The sequence below is a fragment of the Stenella coeruleoalba genome (genome assembly GCF_951394435.1).
Source record: "Stenella coeruleoalba genome assembly, chromosome: 19".
NCBI lineage: Eukaryota > Metazoa > Chordata > Mammalia > Artiodactyla > Delphinidae > Stenella > Stenella coeruleoalba.
The window spans coordinates 33,901,797-33,923,970 of NC_137165.1; the positions used below are offsets into that span (position 1 = coordinate 33,901,797).

Genomic DNA, 22,174 nt, shown 5'->3' on the forward strand with positions numbered 1-22,174 from the left:
CACTGCTGCGGCCTCTCCCGCTGCGGAGCAGAGGCTGCGGATGCGCAGGCTCAGCGGCCATGGCTCACGGGCCCAGCCGCTCCGCGGCATGTGGGATCCTCCCGGACCGGAGCACGAACCCACGTCCCCTGCATCTGCAGGCGGACTCTCCACCACTGCGCCACCAGGGAAGCCCAGAAGGCTATATATTTTAAAACAACATGGTATTGGCACAGGAACAGCAAAGAGGGAAATTGATTTATAGAACATAGTAGACAGAACATTACTAGAACATAGAAGACAGACTAGATAGAAATCAAAGCATATTTAAGAATATATTACATAATAAAGTTATAGGACAGTGCTGTATTTTAAATAAGTGGGGAAAAATTGGTTATTTGGGGGGAATGTTAGACTTCTACTTCACACCTTATACCAAAATGAATTCCAGGTGAATTAAAGATTTAAATATGGCAAATGAAATCATAAAAGTATCAGAATAAAGTGTTGGGTATCTTAGAGTGGGAAATGACTGAAATTCTTTTTTAAAGAAATTATTGAGGTAATTTACAAATTTAAAAAATGTCAAACTTTATAAAAATGAGTAATGTAAAACGTGAAGTCCTGTTACTCATCTTGCCAACACTAATGCTGTCTTGGCATAGAGAAGGCTTTTCTAAGCCTGAAACCAAAACCCAGGAGGAAAAAAAGAAATTGATACTTTTGAGTACATTAAAAAATAGGGGGAAAATTGTAAGCACATTTTTTAAAAAGACTATGCAAATGGCAACATTTGTCACATGAAGAGTGAATTTCCTAATACAGAAGGATCTAATACTAATTAGTATGTAAAGGACAACCAACTTGTTTTCAGAAGACCTGAACAGCTAGCTCATACAAGAAGAAAACATCTAATACTAATCATAATAAATATCAAAAGATGCTCAGATGAAATGCAAATTAAAATGCAGTGTCAAGCCAAGTCAACCATGAAGAAGAAGGAAAATCTGGAGGGCTTACACCATCAAATGTCAGGCTGTAACAAGATAAGATGGTTTTGGCACATGGGTAGACAAATAGGCCAATGGAGCAATACAGTCCAGAAACAGACTGACACATGTATACTGTCAGCTGGTTTATAATAAAAGTGACACAGCAGTACAATGGAGAAAGGAAAATCAAATAATGGTGTTGGTCAGTTAGATATCCATGTAGGGGGAGAAGGATCACGATCTTACCTTATATCATACACAGTTACCATTTTTGGGTGGATTGCTGATCTAAATGTGAAAAAACAGTTTTTTAGGAAAAAAAGTTTTCACTGTGTCAGCAAAGATTTATGAGATAGGATACAAATGAGCTAAATATAAAGATAACTTGAAAAATTGGACTACATTAAGATCAAGAATATCTATTCATAAAAAATACCATTAAAAGGGAAAAGCTGGGGCTTTCCTGGCGATGCAGTGGTTAAGAATCTGCCTGCTAGTGCAGGGTACACAGTTCGAGCCCTGGTCCAGGAAGATCCCACATGCTGCGGAGCAACTAAGCCCGTGCGCCACATCTACTGAGCCTGCGCGCCACAACTACTGAAGCCTGCGCACCTAGAGCCTGCGCTCCACAACAAGAGAAACCTCCGCAGTGAGAAGGCCGCGCACAGCAACAAAGAGTAGCCCCCGCTCACCGCAACAAAGAAAGCCCGCATGCAGCAACGAAGACCCAACACAGCCAAAGATAAAAATAAATAAATAAATTTATTTTTGAAAAAGGGAAAAGCCATGCCACAGAGTAGAAGATATTTGTAGCACATATATCTGACAAAGGAATCATCCTGCATCTAAAGAACTAGAAATTAAGAAAATAAGAACCCATTTTTTTTAATGGAGAAATAACTTCAATAGACATCCAAAAGGGGACATTCCAAGGACCTGTCAAACATTTGGAAAAATGCTCAACCTCATTTTGTCTTCAGGGAAATCGCTGTCCTCCTGTACTTTCCTCAGAATGAGTAAATGAAAAAGAAAAAAGTGTTGGTAAGGATATGGAGCAATCAGAACTCTCATATACTGTTAGTGGGAATGTAAATTGATAAACCATTTTGGAAAACTAGCATCATCTACTAAAACTGAACATATATATACCCTATAATTCCATCTCAAGATATATACACTTAAGAACGTTCAGGGAGTCCCCTGGTGGTCTAGTGATTAGGATTTGGTGCTTTCACTGCCATGGCCCAGGTTCAATCCTTGGTTGGGGAACTGAGATTCCACAAGCTGTGCAGTGTGACCAAAAAAAAAAAAAAAGGTCATAGCAATACTATTCATGATAACCAGAAAGTGGAGACTATCCCAATGTCTATCAGTAGGAGAATTAATAAATAAATTGTGGAGTAGTCGTATAGTAGAATATTTTGCAATGAAAATGAATGAATTGCAACTGTTAGAAACCATATGGATGAATCTCACAAATGGTATTGAGTGAAAGAAATCAGTCATAGGAGTATGTATCAGAGGCTCCCAAACTCTCTCCCCTCATAGCACCCTTAGGCCAAAAGAAATACCTAACAGTTCTGTTCATTAAGTAGATATAAACAATTAATAATACTTACGTCCTAACAACTTAAGAGCCATTAAAAGAATAGTGCACAAAAATTGAAAGAACAGAGAGTAGTGTACTTCATTCTTGAATAACCACAATTACTTATTACTGGGTTGTGTGTGTTTGTCGGGCACTGTACAACTTCTCACATCTTGGAATCGGATTGGTCACCACCATTCCATTTTCTGTTCCATAATGATTTTTGCACATTACTTTTATTATAGCAACCACTGAAAATGCTGCTTCACAAAGATAAGATGTTGTTGAAAGGAATATAGCAATCTAGTATTTGGCATGGTTTAATACAGATGTGGAATATTGTTTCTTTCAAACTTCAAATATCTTGCAATGCCCCAGGGAACCTTGGTGCAGTTTGGAAAATGTGGATATGTAGTGTGATTCCATTTGTTTAAAGTTCAAAAACAGGCAAAATTAATCATAAGTATTGTAAGTCAGGGGCAGTTATCCTTGGAGGATAGTGACTATGCAGAGGCACAAAGGGAGATGTCTGGGATTCTGATAATATTCTATTTTATGATCTGTATGTTGGTTATGGGTGTGTTCACTTTGTGAAAATTTATTGAGCTTTACATTTTATTCTTTCATTTTCTTTTTAAAATTATATACATATATATATATACACACATATATATAGTTTTTTTTTTTCGGTACGCAGGCGTCTCACTGTTGTGGCCTCCCCCGTTGCGGAGCACAGGCTCCGGACGCGCAGGCTCAGCGGCCATGGCTCACGGGCCCAGCCGCTCCGCGGCACATGGGATCCTCCCGGACTGGGGCACGAACCTGTATCCCCTGCATCAGCATGCGGACTCTCAACCACTGCGCCACCAGGGAAGCCCCATATATTTTTTAATTAATTATTTTTAGCTGCATTGGGTCTTCGTTGCTGCACGTGGGCTTTCTCTAGTTGCCGCGAGCGGGGGCTACTCTTTGTTGCGCTATGTGGGCTTCTCATTGCGGTGGTTTCTCTTGTTGTGGAACACGGGCTCTAGGTGTGTGGGCTTCATTAGTTGTGGCACGTGGGCTCAGTAGTTGTGGCTCACGGGCTCTAGAGCACAGGCTCTGTAGCTGTGGTGCACGGGCTTAGTTGCTCCGTGCCATGTGGGATCTTCCCGGACCAGGGCTCGAACCTGTGTCCCCTGCATTGGCAGGCGGATTCTAAACCACTGCTCCACCAGGGAAGTCCTAAATTATATATATTTTTTATTGAAGTATAGTTGCTGTACAATATTATACAAATTACAGGTGTACAATATAGTGATTCACAATTTTTAAAGGTTATACTCCATTTATAGTTCATATAAAATATTGGTGATATTCCCTGTGTTGTACAATATATCCTTGTAGCTTATTTTGTACATAATAATTTGTACCTCTTAGAGCTTTATATTTTAAATATGAATTGTGCACTCATCTATGTGTATGTTATACTTCAATAAAAAGGTTTAAAAATTAACATTCATCTTCACTTACTAGATTGTCATGGTTTAATCATTCAAATAACTCATACCCCTTAATCCACAATACCATTAAATTTTTTTTTTTTCCTACAGGAATGCTTGTTGACTGTGCAGAAAATTCTATTTGGGAATATTAAGTACAGTATTGTTTATGATGGCAAAAATTGGAAACAACTACATGCTAATCAATCAGGAATGGAATATCATACTGCAGTTAGAAAGAATGAGGATGCTGGGACTTCCCTGGTGGTCTAGTGGTTAAGACTCCGTGCTTCCACTGCTGGTTGGGGAACTAAGATCCCACATGCCACGTAGTGTGGCCAGAAAAAAAAAAAAAAGAAAGAATGAGGATGCTGTGTATACTGAAGTAGAGAGCACATGGGGAGAATAAAAAGCTTGTTACAAAGTAGTGTGAATAATATAATCCTGTTGTTTTTAAATGGAGGAATATATGTGTACATTTGTATATGTGTTGAAAAAAATTAGAGGAACACAAAATTTCATACTGTTTATTCAAGGGGTAGGATTATAGTCATTTTTAACTTTGTACATATATTCTCTCTTAAATAAATTATATCCATTTATTGATGTTACTATTGGCTTATTGTAATATTCTAAGTAGAATAAATTCCTCAAATTATCAATTTTATCATGCTCACTATATTACCTTTAAAAAGTTTTAAAATTAAAATAATTTAAAATGTTTCCTTAGCTTCCAAGACATTTGAGAGTAGGAAAAGAGAATCCACTCAAACATCCTTTGACAGAGTTCTTTAAAGAAACTTGGATCAACAAAATTATTTCCTAAAGTATCTTCCAAATATTCGAAAATCCAGGAGCATTATTAATATTTTAATTTAGTAGGCTGTGTTTTACACTTAATATTGATAAAGATCTCTATTTTTAAAAAAGATAACAAGCAAAGTACTTATTATGTTATGTTGTTCTTGTTTATTTTCTTTTTTTTATACTGCTTGGATTTTTATGACTGTATTATTTTGATATATAAAAGAAATAAAATTGAATTTTTAAGAATAAAATATCTGGGACATGAAGTTGTACTAAGAGGGGAATAGCCTAAAAATTGATATTCTAAAATATTAGCGTGACCAAGAAATAAGTTGAGGGACTTCCCTGGTGGCTCAGTTGTTAAGAATCCTCCTGCCAATGCAGGGGACACGGGTTTGAACCCTGGTCCAGGAAGATTCCCCATGCCACGGAGCAACTAAGCCCTTGCGCCACAACTACTGAGCCTGCGCTCTAGAGCCCGCGAGCCACAACTACTGAAGCCCGCGCTCCTAGAGCCTGTGCTCCGCAACAAGAGAAGCCACCGCAGTGAGAAGCCCGCACATCGCAATGAAGAGTAGCCCCTGCTTGCTGCAACTAGAGAAAGCCCACATGCAGCAATGAAGACCCAACGCAGCCAAAAATAAATAAATAAAATTAATAAATTTATTTTTTTAAAAGTCTTAAAAAAAAAGAAATAAGTTGAGGTGATTGGTTTAAAAGAAAAGTAAATAATTCAACTAACTAAGTAGTTAATTCACTAGCTAGCCAGATCAACAAGTGTGAGAGAAAGCTCACATTCTCAAAATTAGGAATGAGAAAGTAAAAACAACCATAGATACAGTGGAAAGGGGAAAAATAGCTTTTTAAGTTATAGAATAGCTTCTTTAGATGTACAGTAGCTTATGTAATTCTGTGCTAATCAGTCTGAAAACCTTACTGAAATTTTGTTTCTAGGAAGATACAAATGATCCAAGAGAGAAGTTGATAGACTAAAAACTGTAAAAGAATTGAGAAATTATACTTTTCTCTTTGTTCACATGCCTCCTCCCTCAGCAGACAAAACTCGCGCCAATTTTAGATACTTTCTTGAGTATATTCAAATAACATTTGATATTACTGGTATTTAAGTGATTTTCAGACTTATTTCTGGAGCTGTATGCTACATATTCAACATTCTTGAAGGGCTAACCAGTACAGTTAGAATAAGAAAAATCCAGCAAAATCAAGTGAAAAACTACAATAAGATAATTCAGTAGGAGGATGATTACACATTTATAATTAAAAATTTGATAATTTTTTTATATGCAATATAGGAAAGAATATGTTTTACTCGTTAAAAGAAAACATGCCATGGAGTAAATCCAAAAAGAGGGGTACAGAAATCTGAAGGTCTTCAATAAGTGTAGAAGAAGCATATTTTCTTCTTAGATTGGAAGATTCAGAGTTTTAAAGATATGATTTCTCTCTAACTCTTGTGTCTTGGAACCAAGTTTAATAACTTAAAAATGTGTAATGAAAAGAAAAGTTTTTAACATCCATAATGGAGAATTAAAATTTATGAAACATACTGAAAACTCCTGCAAATCACTAAGAAAAAGAGGACCAAAAAGAAACGTGTTGTCATGTTGACAGTGATTCTCTCTAGATGGTAAAATTGAATGAATGTTATTTTTTATAAATTCTTTTCTATATTTTCTAATTTAAAAATGTATATGCAGTTCTGGGATCAAAGGGAAAAATGTTTTAAAGTTGGCTATCTAGAATACAGAATGAGTTTTTTTTGTTTGTTTTTTACAATTAAAAAAAATTGCAGTATAGTTGATTTACAGTGTTTCAGTTGTAGAGAATGAGTTTTCTTATAGAGGCAGAATGTTTTGTTATAACCATACTATCTTCTTTCTAGTGCTTCATGGATACACTCCTAATTTTCACCAAGATTGGTAGTGAAGGTTTAAGAAGAGAAGTTGAGAAACTTCTTACCCAAATGTAGAGATCACTGATACATACTGAGTTTTATGTGGCTGGTTATCACTGTTGGTTAGATTTTACATCCAACTAGTTTTTTGTTTTGACCTTCCATTTGTACCATGGTAGCATCTTCTACCATTAACACAATCATGGTATCTTGAAAATTATGCCATTGACCCATCACGCGAGAGACAGAGTTAGAGAATCTGTGTATTAGACATAAGTTCATTCTTGTAATGATTGAGGAAAAAACTCAATTTCTCTTTTAATGGATGGCAAATCTAGTATCTTTATATGTGGACAGTGTATTTAAACGTTAGGAAAGGGTTACCTTCCCATTTGAGAGTTAACTGTTTCTTGTGCTTTAAATAATGTGAACATTTCCACTTAACCTTTTGCTTACTTAACCAATAAGCAAAGCACCTTGCCCTGGAAGATACAAAAATCATGTTGGTCAGTTGTATTTTTTTTTAAAGTATGACATAGAACCAATGAGTGGAACAACTGAGCAATTAAAATGTTATAAGAAGCAAGAAATTAAAATATTTGGTTTACCTCCAGAAGAAAGCATTTATTGGGTTGGCCTAAAGGTTCCTTTGGTTTTTAGGTAAAAATAAAAGACACATTTTTCACTTTCATCAAAAACTTTATTAAACAACATATTCACCATTTTGTTCCACTACCTTCTGCCATTTTTCAGGCAGCTTCATAATTCCTTCTTCCCAAAACATTTTATCTTTTTGTGTAAAGAACTGTTCCAGGTGCTTTTTACAGTCTTCCAGGGAATTGAAATTTTTTTCATTAAAAAAAATTTTGTAAAGACTGAAATAAATGGAAATCTGGAGGTGCAATGTCTGGTAAATACAGTGGAAGAATCAGAACTTCCCAGCCAAGCTGTAACAGTTTTTACCTGGTCATCAGAGACATGCAGTCTTGCGTTATCCTGATGGAAGATTATGTGTTTTTTGTTGACTAATTCCGGACGCTTTTCATTGAGTGCTGCTTTCAGTTGTTCTAACTGGGAGCAGTACTTTTTGGAATTAATTGTTTGGTTTTCCGGAAGGAGCTCATAATAGAGGACTCGCTTCCAATCCCATCATATACACAACATCACCTTCTTTGGATGAAGACCGGGCTTTAGTGTGGTTGGTGGTGGTTCATTTCGCTTGCCCGACGATCTCTTCTGTTCCACGTTATTGTACAGTATCCACATTTCATCACCCGTCAAAATTTGTTTTAAAAACTGAACATTTTCGTTACATCTAAATAGAGAATTGCATGTGGAAATATGGTCAGGAAGCTTTTTTCGCTTAACTTAACGTGAAACCCAAACATCAAAGCGATTAACATAACCAGGCTGGTGCAAATGATTTTCAACGCTTGATTTGGATATTTTGAGTATGTCGGCTATCTCCCGCATGGTATAATGTTGATTGTCCTCAATTAATGTCTCGATTTGATTGCTTTCAACTTCAACTGGTCTCCCCGACCGTTGAGCATCATCCAGCGAGAAATCTCCAGTACAGAACCTCGCGAACCACTTTTGACACGTTCCATCAGTCACAGCACCTTCTTCATACACTGCATAAATCTTTTTTTGTGTTTCAGTTGCGTTTTTACCTTTCTTGAAATGATAAAGCATAATATGCTGAAAATGTTGCTTTTTTCTTCCATCTTCAATATTAAAATGGCTACACAAAAATTACCCAATTTTGATAAGTTTTTTTTTAATGCTCGCTGATATGACAGCTGTCACAATACTATCTAACAAAATTGTTTCGAATGAAGTTAAAGAAAACTAAGTGCTATTAGAGCCATCTTACAGGAAAAAACGAATGAACTTTTTTGCCAACCCAATGCTTTTTAATTAAGTGTGTGTTGTATTAAAATACTTCTGTGGTACTTTAATCCAAGAATGTGTAATCTGACAACACGTTAAGATTGTAATCAAACAACAGATAAAGGACATTACATGTAATATACAATGTAATATGAGAGCAAAGTAAAGGAATATCAAGTTATATGCCAAAGTTAATTTTTTCGGAGCTACATTTCAAGTGAATTTTGAGATTAGAGAACAATAATAAATGTATCTTATGTGTGTTAAACAAAACAAAATATTACTTTATTTTTATTTATTTTCTTTTGGCTGCGTTGGGTCTTCATTGCTGGGCACGAGCTTTCTCTCGTTGCAGCAGGCGGGGGCTACTCTTTGTTGCAGTGAGTGCTCTCGTTACAGTGGCTTCTTTTGTTGCGGAGCACGGGCTCTAGAGCACAGGCTCAGTAGTTGTGGCACATGACTTTAATTGCTCTGTGGCATGTGGGATCTTCCCAGACCAGGGCTCGAACCCGTGTCCCCTGCATTGGCAAGCAGATTCTTAACTACTGCGCCACCAGGGAAGTCACTAGACCATAGTTTTGAACTTGATTTCTTTTATATCTTTTTCTAAACCTTTCTGAGTTGTTTTTTGTTTGTTTGTTTGTTTTTGGTTTTTTGCGGTACGTGGGCCTGTCACTGTTGTGGCCTCTCCCGCTGCGGAGCACAGGCTCCAGACACAGAGGCTCAGTGGCCATGGCTCACGGGCCCAGCCGCTCCGCGGCACGTGGGATCCTCCCGGACTGGGGCACAAACCAGCGTCCCTCGCATTGGCAGGCGGACTCAACCACTGCGCCACCAGGGAAGCCCCTGAGTTTTTGTTTTTGGGAATAAGCCTAGATTATTTTGGGTTGGTTTTGTTTTGTTTTTTGTTTTTTTTCTTTTCCATTATTATTTATCATGGGATATTGAATATAGCTCTCTGTGCTATACAGTAGGACGTTGTTGTTTGTCCATCCTATTATATATATAATAGTTTACATCTGCTAATCCCAAACTCCCAGTCCTTCCCTCCGCCCTCCCCCTCCCCCTCGGCAACCACAAATCTGTTCTCTATGTCTGAGAGTCTGTTTCTGTTTTGTAGATAGGTTCATTTGTGCCATATTTTATATTCAACATGTAAGTGATATCCTATGGTATTTGTCTTTCTGACTGACTTCACTTAGTATGATAATCTCTAGTTCCATCCATGTTGCTGCAGATGGCATGATTTCATTCTTTTTTATGGCTGAGGAGTAGTCCATTGTGTATATATACCTCATCTTCTTTATCCATTCATCTTTTGATGCACATTTAGGTGGTTTCCATGTTTTTAGCCTAAATTATTTTGTATGCTAATTTGATATTAACACTAAACTGTTCACTCAGCCTGGTAATTTTGGATTGGCTGCAGAGCAGCCACGTCAATTCAAAATCCCTTGGGGTAAGGCAGGCTTTCATCCCTATCTTTAGCTCCCAGAGAGTTCTCCGGTTTTGGGGATGTCTTGTATTGCCATTGCAATAGCTACCTTCAGTTTTCTGTAAAAATTTTACTTTAGGGGACTTCCCTGGTGGTGCAGTGGTTAAGAATCCGCCTGCCAATGCAGGGGACATGGGTTCGAGCCATGGTCCGGGAAGATCCCGTGTACCGCGGAGCAACTAACTCCATGCACCACAACTACTGAGCCTGCACTCTAGAGCCCGCAAGCCACAACTACTGAAGCCTGCACGCCTAGAGCCCGTGCTCTGCAACAAAGAGAAGCCACCGTAATGAGAAGCCTGCACACTGTGATGGCGAGTGGCCCCCACTCGCCGCAACTAGAGAAAGCCCGCGCGCAGCAACGAAGACCCAACGCAGCCAACAGCAAATAAATAAGTATGCTGTTGGCTGCGTTGGGTCTTCGTTGCTGCGCGCGGGCTTTCTCTAGTTGCGGCGAGTGGGGGCCACTGTTCGTCATGGTGCGCAGACCTCTCACTGTCGTGGCCTGCCTTGTTGCAGAGCACAGGCTCCAGACGCGTAGGTTCAGTAGTTGTGGCTCACGGGCCTAGTTGCTCTGCGGCATGTGGGATCTTCCCAGACCAGGGCTCGAACCCGTGTCCCCTGCATTGGCAGGCAGATTCTCAACCACTGCGCCACCAGGGAAGCCCCAAATAAATATTTTTTAAAGAAAGAAAATTTTTCTTTAGTCTCTGAAAGTCCTTGCTTCTAAAATATCACCAAGAGTTTCACCCATTTATGTATTAAAGATATTAAAACTTGCACAAATGTGTTACTAATATTTTACTTACTTTTATTGTATGTTTAATTTTTATTTACAGTATTTTATTTTATTTATTTATTTTAAAAATTTATTTATTTGTTTCTTTTATTTTTGATTGTGTTGGGTCTTCATTGCTGCACGCAGTCTTTCTCTAGTTGTGGTGAGCAGGGGTTACTCTTTGTTGCGGTGCACGGGCTTCTCATTGCAGTGGCTTCTCTTGTTGCAGAGCACAGGCTCTAGGCACACAGGCTTCAGTAGTTGTGGCACGTGGGCTCAGTAGTTGTGGCTTGCAGGCTCCGAGTGCAGGCTCAGTAGTTGTGGCACATGGGCTTACTTGCTCCGCGGCATGTGGGATCTTCCCAGGCCAGGGCTCGAACCCGTGTCCCTTGCATTGGCAGGCAGATTGTTAACCACTGCACCACCAGGGAAGCCCTATTTACAGTATTTTATATTCATGGACATTTTTGGTGTTTATCACGTCACATATCTCTTCCTTTATGATTTTTGCCTGTGGTATATAATGCTTAGAAAGGCAGTGTTACCAGGTAGCTTTTAACACTGCCATGATTTAATTGTTTAATATTTAAAAATTCGATAAATCTGGAATTTATTTTTGTTCTATTTTATCAGGAGGTACCTTACTTTGTTTTCCCATTTTTATGCACTCTTTATTAACTAATTTTTTGTTTCTTTCAGTGATTTTTAAAATGCTTCCTTTATCATATGTTAATTTTTTTATGTATACTAAAATCTGCTTTTGAACTTTGCGTTTTGTTCCATTGATTAGTCTACATACCTGTACATTATTGTTGATGTTTTTACATAATATTTTTATTGTCTGTTTCATATCTTTTGGGAGATAATTTACCTACTTATAAAATAAACTTGTTTTTTCTTATTTTCCTTAAGGTACCAGTAGCTAAAAGAAGTTGCTAGTCCTTTAATAGCCTCATTACCCAGTGGGTGCAAAATTTATTTATTAAAAAAATTTTTTGTATTGGAGCATAATTGCTTTACAATGTTGTGTTAGTTTTTGCTGTACAATAATGTGAATCAGCTATATGTATACATATATCCCCTCCCTCTTGAAACTCCCTCCCACCCCAATGCCCCCCACCCTGTCCCACCCCTTAGGTCATCACAGAGCACCGAGCTGAGCTCCCTGTGCTGTACAGTAGCTTCCCACTGGCTATTTTATAGATTGTAGTGAATATATGTTGGTGCTACTCTCTGTTTGTCCCACCCTCCCCTTCCCCCCACCCCGGGTCCACAAGCCCATTCTCTACATCTGAATCTCTTTTCCTGCTCAGAATTTAATATTAAAACACATGTAATAATGAACTAAAATAAGTCAAATTTTAAAAATTTGGTATAAGAATCATTACCAAAGAACCTAGAGCCTCAGTTTTCTTTCTTCTAAGCTCTACTCCATAAGATGTGTGACTCTATGAAGGGATTAATCTTCTATTATTTCTTCTTTTTTTTTTTTTTTTTTTTTGCCTGTGCTTTGTGGCATGAGGGATCTTAGTTCCCTGACCAGGGATCCAACCTATGCCCCCTGCATTGGGAGCATGGAGTCTTAACCACTGGACTGCCAGGGAAGTCCCTCTTCTATTATTTCTATAAAAATGTTTTAAATTGCCCATTTTATACTCTTTCTTACTTCCTGATATAAAACCGTCTAAAAGCATTGTACTGTAAGTTATTAGGAACATGGATGTAAGGATAGACTGCTTGGAGCCAGATTGTTGCCTTGCCGCTTTTTTTTTTTTTGAGGATACGTGGGCCTCTCACTGTTGTGGCCTCTCCCGTTGCGGAGCACAGGCTCCGGACGCGCAGGCTCAGCGGCCATGGCTCACAGGCCTAGCTGCTCCGCGGCACGTGGGATCCTCCCGGACCAGGGCACGAACCCGTGTCCCCTGCATCGGCAGGCGGACTCTCAACCACTGCGCCACCAGGGAAGCCCCTTTTTTTTTTTAATTGAAGTATAGTTGATGTACAATGTTGTGCCAATCTCTGCTGTACAGTAAAGTGACTCAGTTATACACATAGAGACATTCTTTTTTAATATTCTTTTCCATTATGATTTATTACAGGATATTGAATATCATTCCTTGTGCTATACAGTAGGACCTTGTTGTTTATCCATTCTCTATGTAATAGTTTGCCTCTACCAAACACAAACTCCCAGTCCATCCCTCTCCTTCCCCCGTCCTCCTTGGCAACCACAAGTCTGTTCTCTATATCTATGAATCTGTTTCTGTTTTGTAGATAGGTTCATTTGTGCCATATTTTAGATTCCACCTATAAGTGATACCATATGGTATTTGTCTTTCTCTTTCTGACTTCCGTCACTTAGTGTGATAATCTCTAGTTGCATCCATGTTGCTGCAAATGCCTTGCCACTTCTTAATTATGTGATTTAGACCAGGTTATTTAACTTTATATGCCTCAGTTTCCTCATCTGTGGAAGGACAGAGTGAGTTGCTTATGAAAAGCACTTAGAACAGTGCCTGGCACATACATATAAGATCTCTGTAAGGATTTAATGCTCTTTTTCTTCTGGATTGGTATTCAAAAATCCCATTCACAAAATTTAGAAATTTTCATTTTGGGGGATAAGCCTAGTAAGGATTTTTTTTTTTTGAATTATAGTTGCTGTACAGGAAAGGATGATTTGAAACAGTTAAGTCACTACTCTCTCCCCAGAATTTAAATGCGGACCCCTTTTTAGCTAGAAAAATTAAACAGCTGAGAGGAAAAAAAAAAGCTTGTGTTTGTTAATAGGCATACTTATACTTAAAATTGTAACTAAGGTTACTACTTTCCTAAATTTTAGTTTCAAATCCATTTGTTAGGAAATTTTCAGTATTAAAGGGATACTATGAGTTGTAGAACATATAAAGTTTAGTTTAATTGTCTTTATTTGACTAGTAAGTGTAGGCAAAAAAAGTTGTACAACTTTCCATTTCTTCTATCTTACAAAAGAAATTCTAAGCCTTAAGTTTGCTAATGATGAGTTACTTTGATAAGAAACTAAGGTTTTTTGGTCCTGTACTGTTTTTGGAGTATGTGTGTATATATTTTGATAAGTGCATTTGTTTTTCTCCCTCAAATCAGAAATGTATCACATTGTTAAGCCCCCAAATAGGATGTGATTATAAATTCTCAGCTTTATTTTCCCTGAGTTATTCTTCATTGGTTAACTGTGAAGGTATATGTGATGGAAGGGAGTTTTATCATATACATTCCCAGAAGCTTTTTTTTTTTTTTTTTTTTGGCCACGCTGTGTGGCTTGTGGGATCCTAGTTCCCTGACCAGGGATTGAACCTGTGCCCCCTGCAGTGGGAGCGTGGAGTCCCAGCTACTGGACTGCCAGGGAAGTCCCTGTTTTTCTAACCTCAGAAAACATAATCATCTCCAAAAATAGCAAATCTTTCCTTATGAAAGTTTATGGTTAAGATGAATATCCAATCACTGTTTGAAGATAACATTTCTGCCTCCCCTTCCTGAGCACGTGGCACTCCCTGTCCCCTCTCCCTTCCAGCAGTCATTATTGATTTGTATTCCTGTATCTACCTAATCTGACCTGGCCTCCATTATGAATAGTGATTTATGCCCAAGAGTTTGCTAAATGAGTTTGTAGTATGTTTTCCCTGTGCAAAGTTAACTGGCCCATTTGGCAGATGAATTCAGGATCATGTCCTCTTTCTGAAACCCATGTTTTTGTCAAATGAACTAAGTGTTAAGTGCTTACTAATGTAAAATGAGTTGATATAATAAAATTCCTGCCTTCTAAGGCACTGTATTTATATAGCTATATAAATTCAGTAACATTTGGTGAAGTTGAGGCAGGGGAAAGAGGGGCAGTAGTATTTTTTTTTAACTGTGTACATGTATTTTTTGGGATAAACATTTAACACATTTATTAAAATACTATTTTAAATGGAAGTTTTAAAAAATCAGACAGATCTTGAGTTGCAGTGTCAGGGACAGTGCTTCCGCACACGGCCCGGCCCGCTGAGCTGAGGTGTCAGCGCAGCCATTTCTCACTAGGCACTCTGATCCAAAGTGCCGGGTGTGAGGCCTCTGCATGAAGCACCCTGTGAACAAGTGAAACTAGACAAAGCACAAAGGAAAAGAAAAAAAAAAAAGCAAGCTCTGCAAATCCTCTGAAAAAAATGCCTCTGCACCTCTAGCTCTTGCGGAGATTGGTGTCTTCAGTGGAGTCTCCTATTTCAGGGGGACCTTCAAGATGGCAGAGGAGTGGGATGTAGAGATCACCTTCCTCCCCACAAATACATCAAAAATACATCTACACGTGGACCAACTACAGAACACATACTGAACACTGGCAGAAGACCTCAGACGTCCCCAAAGGCAAGAAAATCCCCACGTACCTTGCAGTGTGGCTGACAGGGTCTTGGTGCTCCGGCCTGGTGTCAGGCCTGCGCCTCCAAGGTGGGAGAGCCGAGTTCAGAACATTGGACCACCGGAGACCTCCCCGCCCCACGTAATAGCAATCGGCGAGAGCTCTCCCAGAGATCTCCATCTCAACACTAAGACCCAGGTCGACCCAACAGCCAGCAAGCTCCAGTGCTGGACACCCCATGCCAAACAAACAGGAACACAACCCCACCCATTAGCAGAGAGGCTGCCTAAAATCATACTAAGTTCACAGATACCCCAAAACACACGGCCAGACGCGGCCCTGCCCACCAGAACACAGGCACCAGTCCCCTTCACCAGAAAGCCTACACAAGCCACTGAACCAATCTCACCCACTGGGGGCAGACATCAAAAACAACAGGAACTACAAACCTGCAGCCCATGAAAAGGAGACCCCAAACAAAGTAAGTTAAACAAAATGAGAACACAGAGAAATATGCAGCAGATGAAGGAGAAAGGTAAAAACCCCCCAGACCAAATGAAGAAGAAATAGGCAGTCTACCTGAAAAAGAATTCAGAGTAATGAGAGTAAAGATGATCTAAAATCTTGGAAATAGAATAGAGAAAATACAAGAAACGTTTAACAAGGACTTAGAAGAACTAAAGAACAAACAAACAGTGATGAACAGCACAATAAATAAATTAAAAATACTCTAGAAGGAGTCAATAGCAGAATAACTGAGGCAGAAGAACGGATAAGTGACCTGGAAGATAAAATAGTGGAACTAACTACCGCAGAGCAGAATAAAGAAAAAAGAATGAAAAGAATTGAGGACAGTCTCAGAGACCTCTGGGACAATATTAAATGCACCAACATTCGAATTATAGGTGTCTCAGAAGAAGAAGAGAAGAAGAAAGGGTCTGAGAAAATATTTGAAGAGATTATAGTCGAAAACTCCCCTAACAAGGGAAAGGAAATAATCAAGTACAGGAAGTGCAGAGAGTCCCATACAGGATAAATCCAAGGAGAAACATGCCAAGACACATATTAATCGAACTATCAAAAATTATACACAAAGAAAAAAATATTAAAAGCAGCAAGGGAAAAGCAACAAATAACATAAAAGGGAGTCCCCATAAGGTTAACAGCTGATCTTTCAGCAGAAACTCTGCAAGCCAGAAGGGAGTGGCAGGACATATTTAAAGTGATGAAAGGGGGCTTCCCTGGTGGCACAGTGGTAACGAATCTGCCTACCAGTGCAGTGGACACAGATTCAGTCCCTGGTCCCGGAAGATCCCACGTGCCACAGAGCAGATAAGCCTTGTGCCAAAACTACTCAGCCTGTGCTCTAGAGCCTGCGAGCCACAACTACTGAGCCTGCGAGCCACAACTACTGAAGCCCACATGCCTAGAGTCCGTGCTCCGCAACAAGAGAAGCCACTGCAATGAGAACCCTATGCACCACAACGAAGAATAGCCCCTGCTCGCCACAACTAAAGAAAGCCTGTGCACAACAATGAAGACCCAGGGGCTTCCCTGGTGGCGCAGTGGTTGAGAATCCACCTGCCAATGCAGGGGACACGGGTTTGAGCCCTGGTCCAGGAAGATCCCACATGCCATGGAGCAACTAAGCCTGTGAACCACAACTACTGAGCCTGTGCTCTAGAGCCTGTGAGCCACAACTACTGAGCCCACGTGCGACAACTGCTGTAGCCCGTGCACCTAGAGCCTGTGCTCTGCAACAAGAGAAGCCACTGCAATGAAAAGCCCGTGCACTGCAAAGAAGAGTAGCCCCCTTGCGCAGCAACGAAGACCCAACACAGCCAAAAATAAATAAGCAAATATATAAATTTATTTAAAACATAAAAAAAAAGTGAAGACCCAAACATGGCCAAAGATAAATAAGGAAATATCAAAAAAAAAAAAAAAAAAGAGAAAAACCTACAACAAAGATTACTCTACCCAGCAAGGACCTCATTCAGATTTGATGGAGAAATTAAAACCTTCACAGACAAGCAAAAGTTAAGAGAATTCAACACCACCAAACAAGCTTAACAATAAGTGCTAAAGGAACTTCTCTAGGCAGGAAACACAAGAGAAGGAAAAGACCTACAATAACAAACCTAAAACAATTAAGAAAATGGTGATAGGAACATACATACTGATAATTACCTTAAATGTAAATGGATTAAATGCTCCAACCGAAGGACATAGACTAGCTAAATGGATACAAAAACAAGACCCGTACATATGCTGTCTACAAGAGACCCACTTCAGACCTTGGGACACATACAGACTGAAAGTGAGGGGATGGAAAAAGATATTCCATGCAAATGGAAATCAAAAGAAAACTGGAGTAGCAATTCTCATATCAGACAAGTAGACTTTAACATAAAGACTATTACAAGAGACAAAGAATGAATCTACATTAATGATCAAGGGATCAATCCAAGAAGAAGATATAACAATTGTAAATATTACACACCTAACATAGGAAGACCTCAGTACATAAGGCAAATGCTAACATCCATAAAAAGGGAAATCAACAGTAACACAATAATAATAGGGGACTTTAACACTCCACTCTCACCAATGGACAGATCATCCACAATGAAAATAAATAAGGAGACACAAGCTTTAAATGACACATTAGACAAGATGGACTTAATTGATATTTAGAGGACATACCATCCAAAAACAACAGAATACACTTTCTTCTCAAGTGCTGATGGAACATTCTCCAGGATAGATCATATCATGGGTCACAAATCAAGCCTTGGTAAATTTAAGAAAATTGAAATCATATCAAGTATCTTTTCTGACCACAACGCTGTGAGACTAGATATCAATTACAGGGAAGAAAAGCTGTAAAAAATACAAACACATGGAGGCTAAACAATATACTACTAAATAACCAAGAGATCACTGAGGAAATTAAAAAATACCGAGAAACAGATGACAATAAACACATGACGACCCAAAACCTATGGGATGCAGCAAAAGCAGTTCTAAGAGGGAAGTGGATAGCAATACAATCCTACCTCAAGAAACAAGAAACATCCCAAATAAACAACCTAACCTTGCACCTAAAGCAACTAGAGAAAGAAGAACAAAAAACCCCCAAAGTTAGCAGAAGGAAAGAAATCATAAAGATCAGATCAGAAATAAATGAAAAAGAAATGAAGGAAACAGTAGCAAAGATCAATAAAACTAAAAGCTGGTTCTTTGAGAAGATAAACAAAATTGATAAACTATTAGCCAGGCTCATTAAGAAAAAAAGGGAGAAAACTCAAATCAATAGAATTAGAAACGAAAAAGAAGTAACAACTGACACTGCAGAAATACAAACGATCATGAGAGATTACTACAAGCAACTCTATGCCAATAAAATGGACAACCTGGAAGAAATGGACAAATTCTTAGAAAACCACAATCTTCTGAGACTGAACCAGGAACAAGCAGAAAATAAAAACAGACCAGTCACAAGCACTGAAATTGAGACTGTGCTTAAAAATCTTCCAACAAACAAAAGCCCAGGACCAGATGGCTTCACAGGTGAATGCTATCAAACACTTAGAGAAGAGCTAACACCTATCCTTTTCAAACACTTCCAAAATATAGCAGGGGGGGGGGAACATTCCCAAACTCATTCTATGAGGCCACCATCACCCTGATACCAAAACCAGACAAAGATGCCACAAAAAAAGAAAACTACAGGCCAATATCACTGATGAACATAGATGCAAAAATCCTCAACGAAATACTAGCCAACAGAATCCAACCACACATTAAAAGGATCATACGCCATGATCAAGTGGGGTTTATCCCAGGAATGCAGGGATTCTTCAATATACCAGATCAATCAATGTGATACACCATATTAACAAACTGAAGGATAAAAATCATATGATAATCTCAATAGAAGCAGAAAAAGCTTTTGACAGAATTCAGCACCCATTTATGTTAAAAACTCTCCAGAAAGTGGGCATAGAGGGAACCTACCTCAACATAATAAAGGCCATAGATGACAAACCCACAGCCAACATCGTTCTCAGTGGTGATAAACTGAAACCATTTCCTCTAAGATCAGGAGCAAGACAAGGATGTCCACTCTCACCACTGTTACTCAACATGGTTTTGGAAGTTTTAGTCACGGCAATCAGAAAAGAAAAAGAAATAAAAGGAATCCAAATTGGAAAAGAAGAAGTAAAACTGTCACTGTTTGCAGATGACATGATACTATACATAGAGAATCCTAAAGATGCTACCAGAACACTACTAGAGCTAATCAACGAATTTGGTAAAGTAGCAGGATACAAAATTATTGCACACATCTCTTGCATTCCTATACACTAACGACGAAAAATCTGCAAGAAATTAGGGAAACACTCCCATTTACCATTGCAACAAAAAGAATAAAATATCTAGGAATAAACCTACCTAAGGAGACAAAAGACCTGTATGCAGAAAACTACAAGACACTGATAAAAGAAATTAAAGACGATACAAACAGATAGAGAGATATACCATGTTCTTGGATTGGAAGAATCAGCATTGTGAAAATGACTATACTACCCAAAGTGATCTACAGATTCAATGCAATCCCTATCAAACTACCAATGACATTTTTCACAGAACTAGAACAAAAAACTTCACCATTTGTATGGCAACACAAAACACCCTGAATAGCCAAAGCAATCTTGAGGGGAAAAAAACGGAGCTGGAGGAATCAGGCTCCCGGATTTCAGACTATACTACAAAGCTACAGTAATCAAGACAGTATGGTACTGCAACAAAACAGAAATACAGATCAATGAACAGGATAGAAAGCCCAGAGATAAATCCATGCACATATGGGTCTTATCGTTGATAAAGGAGGCAAGAACATACAGTGGAGAAAAGACAGCCTCTTCAATAAGTGATGCTGGGAAAACTGGACAGTTACATGTAAAAGAATGAAATTAGAACACTTCCTAACACCATACACAGAAATAAACTCAAAATGGATTAAAGACCTAAATGTAGGGCTAGACACCATCAAACTCTTAGAGGAAAACATAGGCAGAACACTCTATGACATAAATCACAGCAAGTTCCTTTTTGACCCACCTCCTAGAGTAATGGAAATAAAAACAAAAATAAACAAATGGGACCTAATGAAACTTAAAAGCTTTTGCACAGCAAAGGAAACCATAAACAAGACAAATAGACAACCCTCATAATGGGAGAAAATATTTGCAAATGAAGCAACTGACAAAGGATTAATCTCTAAAATGTACAAGCAGCTCAATATCAAAAAAACAACCCAATCCAGAAATGGGCAGAAGACCTAAATAGACATTTCTGCATAGAAGATATACAGATTGCCAACAAACACATGAAAAGAGGCTCAGCATCACTAATCATTAGAGAAATGCAAATCAAAACTACAGTGAGGTATCACCTTACAGGGGTCAGAATGGCCATCATGAAAAGATCTACAAACAGTAAAAGCTGGCGAGGGTGTGGAGAAAAGGGAGCCCTCTTGCACTGTTGCTAGGAATGTAAATTGATACAGTCACGGAGAACAGTATGAAGGTTCTTTAAAAAACTAAAAGTAGAACTACCATATGACCCAGCAATCCCACTACTGGGCATGTACCCTGAGAAAGCCATAATTCAAAAAGAGACATGTACCACAGTCAGTGTTCATTGCAGCACTATTTACAGTAGCCGGGACATGGAAGCAACCTAAGTGTCCATCAACAGATGAATGGATAAAGAAGATGTGGCACATATATACAATGTAATATTACTCAGCCATAAAAAGAAACTAAATTGAACTAGTTGTAGTGAGTTGGAAGGACTTAGAGTCTGTCATACGGAGTGAAGTAATTCAAAAAGAGAAAAACAAATACCATATGCTAACATGTATATATGGAATCTAAAAAAAAAAAAGGTTCTGATGAACGTAGGGGCAGGACAGGAATAAAGATGCAGACATAGCCAATGGAGTTGAGGACACGGGGAGGGGGCGGGTAACCTGGGACGAAGTGAGAGAGTAGCATTGACATGTATACACTACCAAATGTGAAATAGATAGCTAGTGGGAAGCAGCTGCATCGCACAGGGAGATCGGCTCGGTGCTTTGTGACCACCTAGAGGGGTGAGACAGGGAGCGTGGGAAGGAGATGCAAGAGGGAGGGGATATGGTAATATATGTATACATATAGCTGATTCACTTTCGTTACACAGCAGAAATTAACAGGACATTGTAAAGCAATTACACTCCAATAAAGATGTTAAAGAAAAAAAAAAGTCAGGCAAAAGGAGTAAATGATTGTGACATGATCAGAAATCCTGCCATGCTGGATTACTTTAGATATAATTTACTGTTAGTCTGCTTGTGAAGTTTCATGCCTGGAACTGAACTGAGGTTTTTGTGGTCTGAAGAGCCCTTAGTGGGGCATAGTGACCAGTTCTGGCTTCTGGATATTATCTTTGCTATCATTTTGATAATTTTACTTTACCCAGTTTTGTTTAAGAAAAAAAGAAGTTTAAAAAAAAAAGTTTCAGACTTCCCTGGTGGCGCACTGGTTGAGAGTCTGCCTGCCAATGCAGGGAACACGGGTTCGAGCCCTGGTCTGGGAGGATCCCACATGCCGCGGAGCAGCTAGGCCCACGAGTCACAGCTACTGAGCCTGCGCGTCTGGAGCCTGTGCGCCGCAACAAGAGAGGCCGCGACAGTGAGAGGCCCGCGCACCGTGATGAAGAGTGGCCCCCGCTTGCCACAACTAGAGAAAGCCCTCGCACAGAAACGAGGACCCAGCACAGCCAAAAATAAATAAATAATTTTTAAAAATAAAAGTTTAGT

At 39.0% G+C, this 22,174-nt stretch overlaps 1 protein-coding gene across 1 annotated transcript in view; it reads left to right on the forward strand.

Annotated features, from left to right (window-relative positions):
- The window catches only part of APPBP2 (amyloid beta precursor protein binding protein 2), a 70,476-nt gene that overhangs the window by 4,635 nt on the left and 43,667 nt on the right, over nt 1-22,174 (forward strand). The window lies entirely within an intron of this gene.